Source organism: Rattus norvegicus, chromosome 2 (genome assembly GCF_021556685.1).
Source record: "Rattus norvegicus strain SHRSP/BbbUtx chromosome 2, alternate assembly SHRSP_T2T, whole genome shotgun sequence".
NCBI classification, from domain to species: domain Eukaryota; kingdom Metazoa; phylum Chordata; class Mammalia; order Rodentia; family Muridae; genus Rattus; species Rattus norvegicus.
Window position 1 is genome coordinate 178,307,432 of NC_141535.1, and position 13,535 is coordinate 178,320,966.

Genomic DNA, 13,535 nt, shown 5'->3' on the forward strand with positions numbered 1-13,535 from the left:
ACATTGGTAAAATTCATGAAGACCTTTGTGAACTGTTGTCCTAAGAGACTTATCTGGGAGGTATTTGTTGGTACAGAACGTTTTGTGCTTCCTTTTCGAATCCTCAGGTATAGTCCACTTGAGAAAGTAGCTCAGAGTTGTCCCTCTTCATGACATACAGTGTAGTATGGGCATCAGATGAGTCCTTCTTAACATGTTTCTTTCCTCATAAAAACAATGTCAATGCAATAAAAACAATTGGAAATGAAAATAGTGCATGCAGGAAGCACTCTCTGGGGGCACTTTGCATATGTGGATATGGTACCTGACCTATGTCCTATGAAGAGACAAGTTACATGAGGGTATATCTTACACAACATGGAATGAGAAAGAAGTTTGGGGTCTAGCTTTAAGTGATCTTTGTTACTATTATATCTTCACAATCTCTCAATGTTTTTACAATAAAAATCACTGTAAATTCAGGCTACAGTTTGGGACTCTGACCATTACACACATTCATCCCTGACATTGAGGCTAAGGAATATATAACAGCATTAATGGTTGCTGAGGAGTGGAGCTTGTATATGTCTTCACAATATGTGCCTGAGTTTAAAAGGAACAAGTATCTGACAATGACACTGAGGGGATATATAGACTAATGCCACAATAACAAAATCAAAGACACCAATCCATGGAAAATGACATATGGCTCGAATAGTTGAAAAGCAGAACCATGCCACCAGGCTAAGGGTTGATCCCAACTCAATGTCTCACTTAGGTTTCAGACTGGAAAGCTGTACAACCAAAGGAGCTGTTCCTGAGTGACATTAAATGTGTCCATTGCATCCTGAAGATTGCATCCTGAGACTGGCAGGATGAGGATACCGATTCTCCTGGTTCCTGTCATTGTGCATATAGCCTTAAAATACCACCCTAATCCCTGCTGCTCAAGAGCTCCTCACAGAGCCTGCTGGCCATGTTTCAGGTTAAACTTCCTTTCCTCTTATAAGAACAGGAACAGCTAGCACATGGAATTTCATTCATGAAATCAAGTCATTCACATCACAAGCCAATGATGTACACTCATCCTGAAAACATATACTCATTCTCCAAGGCTTGTATAGCTTTTGTTCACCCCCATTTCACTAAAACCTCTGCAGAAGGCTATTTCTCCCATACTAAGGTCAGCTAACAGCTTATTGGACCCATATGCCCTGCTAGGCGTCATTCCTTCCAATTCTAGCCTGGTGTGCAAATATGTCTGCAAATCTCAAGGGAAAATCAGACCTTGGCTAGAACTTGGGTAATTTATTTCTCATCAGTGTTCAGGATTGCCACTCACAGTCAGAAAGGATCCATAATGCCTTCCCCAACATGTGTCTTTCCCCAAATTTAGTTTCATATAACCACATTAAAATGGTTGTCTAAAGGACAACGTGATATAAATCTAAAATATTTCTTTCATTTTCAAGCATTAATTATGTATGTAAGTACACCCGCTATTTAACTACCAAACTAAAGGGTCTGGGAGAGGCCAAATTTTTAAGAGCACATACTGCTATTAAGGAGTGAGGGCTAAGTTCAAGTCCCAGAATCTGTAACAGTGAGCTTACATCAGCTGTAACTCCAGCTTCAGGGCAGGTGAGATGCCTCTGGCCTCTAGGGCACCTTTGATCATATGCACAATATTCATACACAATGTTTGAAATAATAAATATTTAAAAATGAGAATTACAATGCCTAAATCCATTTAATTCAAAAACAATTTATTTACTGAGTATTTGCCATATATGCAATCACCTTATGAACTGATATAATATCTTATGTGGCTGTAAATTTAGTCTGGTTCAAGAGGGATGTATGTTTATTTATAAATGTGACTTGACTCTGTACTGAGTTCAAGTCTAATTTAGGTAATTATGGAAAAAATAGGAGATAATTAAAAATGTTGGCATATTAGATAATATTTATCATATGAATATTATCTTTAATAATTTACATTTGATGCATATGATCAGTAATCTGCTTATTTTAGATTAACATAAGTTAGAATCACTGAATATAGGAGCCTGTGGGGGATTATCTATATTTGTTAAATTGATCTGGGAAACTTAATCTAAATTTATGCAGCTATGACCATGCCAGAGTTGGTAAAAAAAAAAACAAAAACAAAAACAAAAAACAAAACACAAAAAACAAATAACAAAAAAAACAATCCAAAAACTCCAAGAGGATCACTTGCATTCACTCATCTCTTTGCTCACTATAAATAAAGTTAGCAAATGCTTGAATGCTCCTGACAGCAGTGTGTCTTTGATGTCATAGACTCTTCCCTGGAACTGTGAGAAAAACAATACTTCCATAAATTTCTTTTTTCAGGGATTTTTGTCAAAATGAAAATGCTTATTAGTACAGATTTGATTTAAGTCATAAAGAAATTATAAACGATTGTTAGCATTGTCTGTTTTAATGAATCAAAAAACCTCAAAGTATATATTTGTGGAGTAAGACAGCCACTGGCAGGATTCTCATTTGAATAGTAATTGGTTTGGTCCAGAGCAATTCCAGGAAAGGGGAAAGGTAGTGAAGCCTCTAGCAAAGAGGACTGGGGGCATGTCTGTCATTCAATTCAAGGGCAAATAGCAAATAACCCAAGCAATTCTGAAAAGGTTTAAAGAACTTATCCTCATGTTGGGAAGCCCAAAGCAGTTGAGACAAGAAGCCTGGGCAGCTTCTTCTGTTCACTGGACACCAACAGGAAGAGAGGTCAACAACACTGGAGGCTACTGACAATATGATTCTTCTTTCTTTGTATATGGGACAGCCACTTTTGCATGGCAACTTCTTTGTTTAGCAAGAGCCCGCATCTGACTCAGAAACATTAGGAATACTGACACACTTCAGGTGTTATGTAATTGTGAAGAGGTTGATGGCAGTCAGAACTACCTTGAACAATCCCTAGGAATTTCTGGTCTTTAGTAGGAGCTCTGGGCTTAAGTTAGGCTTTCTTCACTTGTCAAGTATTACAATTGCTCTTGTCTGTATGAGAGCATTATAGGAATATTCTATAGACATTCTCATTTCTATTACTTTAATTTTGTGGTTGGCATTCACACAATGTTGGAAGAAAAACAACTTGTGGCTCATTTTTATAACTGAGAGTACATGACCTTATACTTTGTGTAGAGTTGAGGCAGGTTTGGCAACATACCATTCAGTGTAGTGCACTTAGAAGTATCGGGCTCATCCAAGTGAGTTTCTTACTGTTCATCATTCATGAAGGATGCTAAGGCCACCTGTCCTCCAGTAAAAATATAGATAACATCCGGCTGAGTTCCTTCTCTGTTCTCATCCTGTTTCCCAGTCTTTTGCAAGGACTCCTCACTCCTTTCATTAAGCAGCATAGAGACCTATGAGAATATATGCACAAAATATTAAGTCATAATCATGAAATTCCTCAAAGTGCAGGTACATAAGCAATCTCTTGTACCTACTGAAGTGGACCAATGCCTCATCCTCCTCCTGAATCATATTCCTGGTTATTTTCTGTTGTAGGATGAAGATTCATCACATGGAATCACAAGATACAGTACAGAATTTTACCAGGTCTGCAATCCACGTACCTTTTCTGTTTCTATAGGCAGAAATGAATTTTTTACTCATCTGCAGTATGAAATGCAAGCACCATGTGCTTCCAATTAATTCATCGGTTTTCTCCAAATAAGAAACTATGTAGAGGTTATTGTGGTATTTCAGGATACAGATTACTCCTTAGTTTTGACACATGGGCATCTAGAGATGGAATATTTAACAGCACAACTTAAAATTTGATTCTATGAAAACTTCCTCTATCGGCATAAGACATATATCACATACTATAGTAGTTCTCATTCACACCCAAAGACGTGAGCTCTTCACCTTGGTGCAGGCACCACGTTAAATAAGTATGTGAAAATGAGTTAAAGGCTTTTGCTTCAGAATCCACAAATTTCCTTCATCAAACAAATTAAAGACAAGGATCAACTTGCCCAATATGGAAGCCCTGCCAACTGACCTCCTTAAATCAAGAATAACAAATAAATCAAGGTTAATAAATCAAGCTACTTCTCAAAAAGTACTGCAATCCATGTAAATCCCTGTCAGCAAGACGCCTGGGCCTTGATCACCTAATGATGATGATGCTTCCCCAACCCTTTGTGTTCATTACAGATGCCTTGATCCAGTCTGTACATACCATGCAGCTTACCTTTGAAACACTAAATCATCCATGACCTTGCCGACAGCTGAACTAATGGCCTCTCATATCCAATCTCAAACACTGAACTGTCACAAAAGGTTAATGTGGTGGAAATTTTTAATCTTTACATGAGGTTTCTACTCCACCTTTTTTCTTAAAGTTTTCAGAGAAAAGACATGCATAATCTTTATATAAGTCCTGTCAACATTACAGCTGTGCATCTATCTATCCTCTATGCTATTGAATCTATTTTCTATTGATAACCCTGAATTTAATTGTTATTTATTTTGTTTTATTTCGACTGCTCTTAATTCTAATTGGTCTTGGCCTCATAACAATATTTTAATGTCTTATCTATCCCATAATGGGTTTTCTTCCTCTTTGACCTTTTTCTTCTCTCTTGTGCTCCTTCTCTGATGATCACCAAACCAGGAATTCTAAAACCTGTGTATATCTCTGCTTCCTATCTATTGGCTCTTGGCATCTTTATTTTCCAATCAGAAATACCTAGGAGACAAAGTCATATAAGGTCTACAACTGACTCTCTCATCTCTGGGGAAACCAGACTTGGGCATTTGAATATTAACATTAGAATACAAGAAGCATCAGTCCAACCCACTATGTTTCCCCATATTAGTGCATTTCAAAGAATTTTTTCCTTATAGCAAGAAAAATATGTATTAGGAACTATTTTGAAACAATTTTGAGAATTATTAAGTGTGAATTTCATTTAAAAGTATACTGTTTGAATGTCATAACTTAGATGATATTTTCTTCATCTATTTTCTCTTAATGAGTTTATAAATTTTATCTAAGTTATCTATTATTTTAATTCATATCTTCATCTTAAAACTATCTTTTAGACCTTGACTTCCTTTCTAATTTTTAAACACCTTTTATTGCACCACAGGAAGATCTTAAGTGAATCAGAAATTATGAAGGACTACGTATGTACTCTGTATTGGCACAGTGCAGCAGTCAATCGCCTTGTATCTGTTTGTTCTCTTTGGACAATATTTTGACCATAGGTAACATCAGGGCATTTTGCCCAGTTGCTAGATTGTCATAATCAAGGCAAATTTATTTGAAGGTATTGAGGTTTATTATCTTCTCTGAAATGGAATTAAGGTACTGTCAGTTGCAGACATGTCTCATAGACAAAAGGTCTTTTAATAATGAAATCATCTTAAATGTCATATTTTGTGAATCTCTCATGACTTGAAGACCATCTATCTGTATAACGTACAAATAGGTTGTTCAATATTGATTATTTTTAGTTATTATTTGAATGATCGTGAAAAAAGATTATTGCATTCAACTTGATTTTTGTATGACTGTGAATTTGATTACCTGATTACTAACTTTTTTATATATTTCTTTTAATCAATTTGTAATAGCAACCATTAAGAAGACTGTGTCTCAATCTTGTATTTTTAAATGTCTTTTATATGGATAATATCTACTTAATCATAAAAAATAATTTTTATTTTGTACTAATATTCAAGGAATTATACTCATGAAAACTTTAAAGCCATGTCAATATAAATAATGCTGTACTAATGTTACAAATTTACCCTTATTTTTGTATCAATATACACAATTTTGTACCAATGTAAGATTATTGCTATAAAATATTTTGTTTTAAGAGTAGATTTACTAACCTTACTATATTTGTCTAATTTCTTTTAGTATTTCTATTTCTCCCCTTTTCTTATAAGCCTCCTTCTCTTTACCCAAGAAAGTAATAAGGATGGGGAATAGAAAAGGAGAGATAGAAATCCTTGAGTCTAAGCTCCCACATTTAGTTTCCTCTGTGTCTAAAACTATAGTTGTTTATAAATTATCTCCTAAAAGGAGAATATATTTATATGTTTTTAATTTTTTATTTATTGATTTTTACACTCCAGATTTTATTCCCTTTCCAATTCAAAACCCCAACAGTTTCACATCCCATATCTCCTTGCTGCTCCCACCCCCATTTTCCTCCCCACCAGACATCTAAACTTCCAGGGGCCTCCCATCCTTTGAGGATTAGGTGCATCTTCTCTGACTGAACTCAGGAGTCATCTGCTGTATATGGGCTGGAGGTCTCATCTCAGCTGGTGTATGCTGACTGGTTAGTGATCCACTGTGAAAGATATCTCTGGGATTCAGGTTAACTGAGACTGCTGGTGCTGCTACAGGGTAGCCCTCCTCCTCATTTTCTTCCAGATTTTCCCTAATTTGAGCAGTGGGGTGAGCAGCTTCTATTCATTGACAGTTTTAGACACAGAGGAAACTAAATGTGGGAGCTTAGACTCGAGGATTTCTATCTTACAGGCCATGCATCTTTCCTTTGAAAGATTAAAACATCCCCACCCTTGCAGACAGCTGAGCTAATGGCATTTTTCACTTTCTCTCTGGTCTCAAACACCGAGTTGTCATGACAGGCTAATGTAGAAATTTTTAATTTTAACTTGGGGTTTCTACCCCACCTTGATCTTAAAGTTTTTAGAGAAAAGACATCCATAACATTTATATAAACCCTAAATAGCATAATAGCTAGATAGATATTTATCCTCTATGCTATCATTATATATGCTTCTCATTAAACCGCCAACTTTTATTTATTATTCATTTTCTTTTATTTGAACTGCTCTGAACTCTAATTGGCCAGGTCTCAGGACTATGCTTTATGGCATATCAAACCCATATTTGTTTCTCTTCCTCCTTTATATTCTTATCTCTTGAGATCCTTTTTGTTGACCTCCAACCCAGGAATACTAAACCCTGTCTATGTGTCTTCTGGACGTTGGCATTTTTATTTACCAATCAAAAGTAACTTGGGGACAAGTGTATACAGTGTCTACATGTGACTCTCTCATATCTGGGGAACCAGCATTGGTGAATAAATTTTAGCATTAGAATACAAGCAACATCAGACCAACTCATTACATTTCTCCCTTTTTTTGCATTTAAAAGATTTTTTTTTATTCTTTTTTTCAGAGCTGGGGACCGAACCCAGGGCCTTGTGCTTGCTAGGCAAGTGCTCTACCACTGAGCTAAATCCCCAACCTTAAAAGATTTGCTTATAGCAACAAAAATGTATATTAGAATCTGTTTTTAAAATAATAATGAAAATTATTCTGTATGGATTACATTTAAAAGTCTTATCTCTATGTCATAACTTAGATGAGGTACTTAATTTATCATCTATTTAAAATTAATGAGTTTGTAATTTTTATCTAAATTATCTCTTATTTTAATTCATATTATCATCTTAAAACTACCTTTTAGAAGAACAGCTTTCTATTTTTTAAATCCTTTATAGTTTTATTGTCAGTCTCTATTTACTCTTTAACCTCATCGGATAATTGTGACGGAATAAACATTTGAGTATGTAGAAAGAACAGGGACACAACTTTGATAATTTAAACAATTTGTAGAAACAGCTGGCTGCTTGGATAGTCTCTAACTATTCCTTTAAATATTTAAACAGTTAGCTATTTACTGAGATAGCTTCTAAGAAAGATGCAAAAACATGAGGAGAACTTCAAATAATAATTACAAAAGGAGTCCGTTTCCTGAGTGAATGAGTTTTACTACATCAATTGATATTGGTCTTCTGCTGATCCAGAAAAGTTTTTTTTTATTAATACTTTCTTTTTTCACTTCTTTTTAACTAGATATTTTTATTTACATTTTTCTTTTTTTCTTTTTTTTACTTGTTTATTAGATCTATTTCCTTACATACATTTCAAATGTTATTCCCCTTCCCGGTTTCCTGTCTATAAGCCCCTATCCCCTCCACTTCCCCTCCCCCATATGGGTTTTTCCACCCTATAACCCCCTTAGTGGCCCCCAATATTGCTCCTGCACTGGGGGACCAACCTTGGCAGGACCAAGGGCTTCCCCTTCCACTGGTGCCCCAACAAGGCTATTCTCTGCTACATATGCAGTTGGAGCCCTGGATCAGTCCATGCATATACAGTCTTTCGGTAATAGTTTAGTCCCTGGAAGTTCTGGTTGGTTGGCATTGTTGTTCTTATGCAAGCTTCTTCAACTCTTTCAGTACTTCCTCTAATTCCGCCCAAGTGGGTCCTGATCTCAGTTCAGTTCTCTGCTTCTAGCATTGACCTCTGTATTGGTCATGCTCTGAATGTGTCTCTCAGGAGAGATCTGTATCTGTTCCCTTTCAGCATGCATTTTTTAGCTTCATCAATCTTATCTAGTTTTTGTGGCTATATATATATATGGGCCACATGTGGGGCAGGCTCTGAATGGCCATTCCTTGAGTCACACCTCTAAACTTTGCTTCCATATTCCATCCTATGGATATTTTTCCCCTTTTAAGAAGGGGTGGGAACATCCGCATATTGGTTATTCTTTTTCTTGAACTTCCTGTGATCTATGGATTTCATCTTGGGTAATTTGAGCTTTTTGGCTAATATCTACTTATTAATGAGTGCATACCAAGTGTGTTTTTCTGTGATTGAGTTTGCTCACTCAGGATGATATGTTCTAGTTCATTCCATTTGCCTATGAATTTCATGAAGTCATTGTTTTTGACAGCTGAGTAGTTCTCCATTGTGTATAGATATACCACCTTTTCTGTATCCATTCCTCTGTTGAAGGGCATCTGGGTTCTTTCCAAATTCTGGATATTATGAATAAGGGTGCTATGAACATAGTGGAGTATGTGTCTTTGTTGTGTGTTGGAGCAGAGCATCTTTTCGGTATATGACCAGGAGTGGTATAGCTGGGTCCTCAGGTAGTGCAATGTCCAAACTTCTGAGGAAGCTCCAGACTGATTTCCAGAGTAGTTGTACCAGTTTGCAATCCCACCAACAATGGAGGAGTGTTCCTCTTTCTCCACATCCTCGCCAGCATCTGCTGTCTCCTGAGTTTTTTATTTTAGCCATTCTGAATATTGTGAGGTGGAATGTCAGGGTTGTTTTGATTTGCATTTCCCTGAGAACTAAGGATGTTGAACATTTCTTTGGGTGCTTTTTGGCCATTCCATATTTCTCAGCTGAGATTGTTTTGTTTAGCTCTGTGGAGTCTATCTTCCTGAGTTCTTCATATATTTTGGATATTAGCCCTCTATGAAATGGAGGGCTGGTAAAGATATTTTCCTAATCTGTCAGTTGGTTTTTCATAATTACAATGTCTTTTGCCTTAGAGAAACTTTGCAGTTTTATGAAGTCCCATTTGTTGATTCTTGATCTTAGAGCATAAACTATTGATGTTTTGTTCAGGAAATTTTTTCCAGTGCCCATGTGTTCGAGATTCTTCCCCACTTTTTCTTCTATTAGTTTGAATGTACCTGGTTTGATTTGGAGGTCCTTGATACACTTGGACTTAAGCTTTGTACATGGTGATAAGAATGGATCGATTTGCATTCTTCTACATGCTGACCTCCAGTTGAACCAGCACCATTTGTTGAAAATGCTATGTTTTTCCATTGGATGGTTTTAGATCCTTTGTCAAAGATCAAGTGAGCATAGTTTTGTTGGTTCATTTCTGGGTCTTCACTTCTGTTCCATTGATCTATCTGCCTGTCTCTGTACCAATACCATACAGATTTTATGACTATTGCTCTGTAATACTGCTTAAAATCAGGGAGTGTGATTTCCCCCAGAAGTTCTTTATTGTTGAATACAGTTTTTGCTATCCTGGGTTTTTTGTTATTCCAAATGAATTTGCAAATTGCTTTTTCTATTTCTATAAAGAATTGCGTAGGAATTTTGAAGGGGATTGTATTGAATCTGTAGGTTGCTTTTGGCAAAATGCATCTTCACTATATTAATCCTTCCAATCCATGAGCATGGAAGATTTTTCCATCTTCTGAGATCTTCCTCAACTTCTTTCTTCAGAGACTTGAAATTCTTGTCATCCAGATCTTTCACTTGCTTGGTTAAAGTCACACAAAGATATTTTATATTATTTGGGAGTATTGTGAAGTGTTATTTCTCTAATTTCATTCTCAGCCTGTTTATCCTTTGAGTATAGGAAGGCTACTGATTTGTTTGATTTAATTTTATACCCCAACACATTTCTGAAATTGTTTATCAGGTTAAGTAGTTTTCTGGTGGATATTTTGGGGGTCACTTAAGTATACTATCGTATCATCTGCAAGTAGTGATATTTTGATTTTTTCACTTCCAATTTATATCCCTTTGACCTCCTTTTGCTCTCTGATTGCTCTGGCTAGGACTTCGAATACTATATTAAATAAGTAGGGAGAGAATGGGCTGCCTTGTCTAGTCCCTGATTATAGTGTGATTGCTTCAATTTTCTCACCATTTAGTTTGATATTAGCTACTGGCTTGCTGTATATTGCTTTTACTGTGTTAAGATATGGGCCTTAAATTCCTGATCTTTCCAGGACTGTTATCATGAAGTGGTGTAGAATTTTGTCAAATGCTTTCTCAGCATCTAATGAAATGATCATGTTCTTATCTTTGAGTTTGTTTATATAGTGGATTACATTGATGGATTTTCATATATTAAACCATCCTTCAATCCCTCAATCAAGTAGGATGAAGCCTACTTGATCATGATAGAAGACCATTTTGATGTGTCCTTGGATTCGGTTTACAAGAATTTTATTGAGTATTTTTTGTGTCATTATTCATAAGGGAAATTGGTTTGAATATCTCTATCCTTGTTGGGTCTTTGGGAGGTTTAGGTATAAGAGTAACTGTGGCTTCATAGAAGGAATTTGTTAGGGTTTCCTCTGTTGCTGTTTTGTAGAGTAGTTTGGACAGTATTGGTATGAGGTCTCCTATGAAGGTCTGATAAAATTCTGCACTAAACTCATCAGGTCCTGGATTCTTTTTGGTTGGGAGACATTTAATAATTGCTTCTATTTCTTTAGGAGTTATGGGGTAGTTTAGATGGTTTGTTTGTTCCTAATTTAACTTTGGTACCTGATATCTGTCTAGAAATTTGTCCATTTCCTCCAGATTTTCCAGTTTTGTTAAATATAGGCTTTTATAATAGGCTCTGATGAGTTTTTTTAAGTTTTTTTCTGATTCTGTTGTTATGTCTCCCTTTTCATTTCTGATTTTGTTAATTTGGATACACTCTTTGTGATCTCTGTTTAGTCTGGCTAAGGCTTTATCTATCTTGTTGATTTTCTCAATGAACCAGTTCCTGGCTTTCTTGATTCTTTGTATAGTCCTTTTCATTTCTACTTGGTTGATTCAACCCTGAGTTTGATTATTTCCTTCCTTCTACTCCTCTTGTGTTTATTTATTCCTTTTTGTTTAGAGCTTTTAGGTGTGCTGTCAGTCTGATGACATATGCTCTCTCCTGTTTCTTTTTCCAGGCTCTGAGAGGTATGAGTTTTCCTCTTTTTACTGCTTTCACTGTTTTCCATAAGTTTGGGAATATTCTATCTTCATTTTCATTAAGTTCTCAGAAGTCTTTAATTTCTTTCTTTATTTCCTCCTTGACCAAGTTGCCATTGAGGATATTATTGTTAAACCTCCATTTATACGTGGGCTTCCTGTCATTATTGTTTTTATTGAAGACAAATCTTAGTGCATGATGATCTGGTAGGATGCATGGGAGTATTTATATCTTCCTGTATCTGTTGAGGCCTGTTTTGTGACCGATTATATGGTCAATTTTGGAGAAGGTTCCATGAGGTGCTGAAAAGAAGGCATATCCTTTTGATTTAGGATAGGATGTTCTATAAATATCTGTTAAATCCATTTGGTTAATAACTTCTGTTAGTTTCTCTACATCTCTGTTTAATTTGTATTTCCATGATCTGTCCATTGATCAAAGTTGAAATCTCCTACTATTATCATGTGAGGTGCAATGTGTACTTGAACTTTAGTAAGGTTTCTTTTATTTATGTAGGTGCCCTTTCATTTGGAGCATAGATATTTAGGATTGAGAGTTCATCTTGGTGAATTTTTCCTTTTATTAATATGAAGTGTCCTTCCTTATCTTTTTTAATGACTTTTGGTTGAAAGTCAATTTTATTTGATATTAGAAAGGCAACTCCAGCTTGTTTCTTCAGGCCATTTGCTTAGAAATTTGTTTTCCTGCCATATACTCTGAACTAGTGTCTGTCTTTGTCTCTGAGGTATGTTTCTGTATGTAGCAAATTCTGGGTCCACTTTAAGAATCCGGTCTGTTAGTCTCCGTTTTTTTACAGGGTATTGAGTCGGTTGATGTTGAGTGATATTAAGGAATAGTGATTGTCGCATACTATTATTTTTGTTGTTAGAGGTGGAATTATGTTTGTTTGTCTCTCTTTTGGTTTCATTGCAAGGAAATTATATTCTTGCTTTCTATATGGTGTAGTTTCTCTCCTTGTGTTGGAGTTTTCCATCTATTATCCTTTGTAGGCCTGGATTTGTAGAAAGACATTGTGTAATTTGGTGTTCTCATGGAATATCTTGGTTTCTCCATGTTTGTTAATTGAGAGTTTTGCTGGATATAGTAACTTGGGCTGGCATTTGTGTTATCTTAGGGTCTGTATGACATCTGTCCGAGATCTTGTAGCTTTCCTAGTCTCTGGTGTGAAGTCTGGTGTAATTCTTATAGGTCTTCATTTATATGTCACTTGACTATTTTCTCTTACTGCTTTTAATATTCTTTATTTGTTTTGTGCACTTGGTGTTTTAATTAATATGTGATGGGAGGAATTTCTCTTCTGGTCCAATCTATTTGGTGTTCTGTAGTCGTCTTGTATGTTTATGGACATATCTTTAGGTTAGGGAAGTTTTCTTCTATAATTTTGTTGAATATATTTACTGGCCCTTTAATTTTGGAGTCTTCATTTTTTTTGTATACCTATTATCCTTTGGTTTGACCTTCTCTTTGTGTCCTGGATTCCCTGTGTGTTTTGGGCTAGGAGCTTTTTGTGTTTTGCATCATCCTTAACAATTGTGTTGATGTTTTCTATGGTATCATCTGCCCCTGAGATTCTCTCCTCTAGCTATTGTATTCTGTTATTGATGCTTGTATCTACAGCTCCTTGTCTCTTCCTTAGGTTTGTTATTTCCAGGATTGTCTACCTTTGTGCTTTCATTATTGTTTCTATTTTCATATTCAATTCATTCACCTGCTTGCCTGTGTTTTTCTGTAATTCTTTCAGGAATTTTTTTGTTTTCTCTCTAAGGGCATCTACTTGTCTACTTGTGTTTTCCTGCATTTCTTTAAGGGAATTCATTATGTCTTTCTCAATGTCCTCCATCATTATCAAAAATGTGATTTTAAATCTAAATCTATGTGATTCCTTCTTGGGTCTGGCCTGTGGGCAGAGTGTAGTCTTTTCTTAGTTTTTAGGAGTATCCATATTTCTGAGGCTATCTCTTCC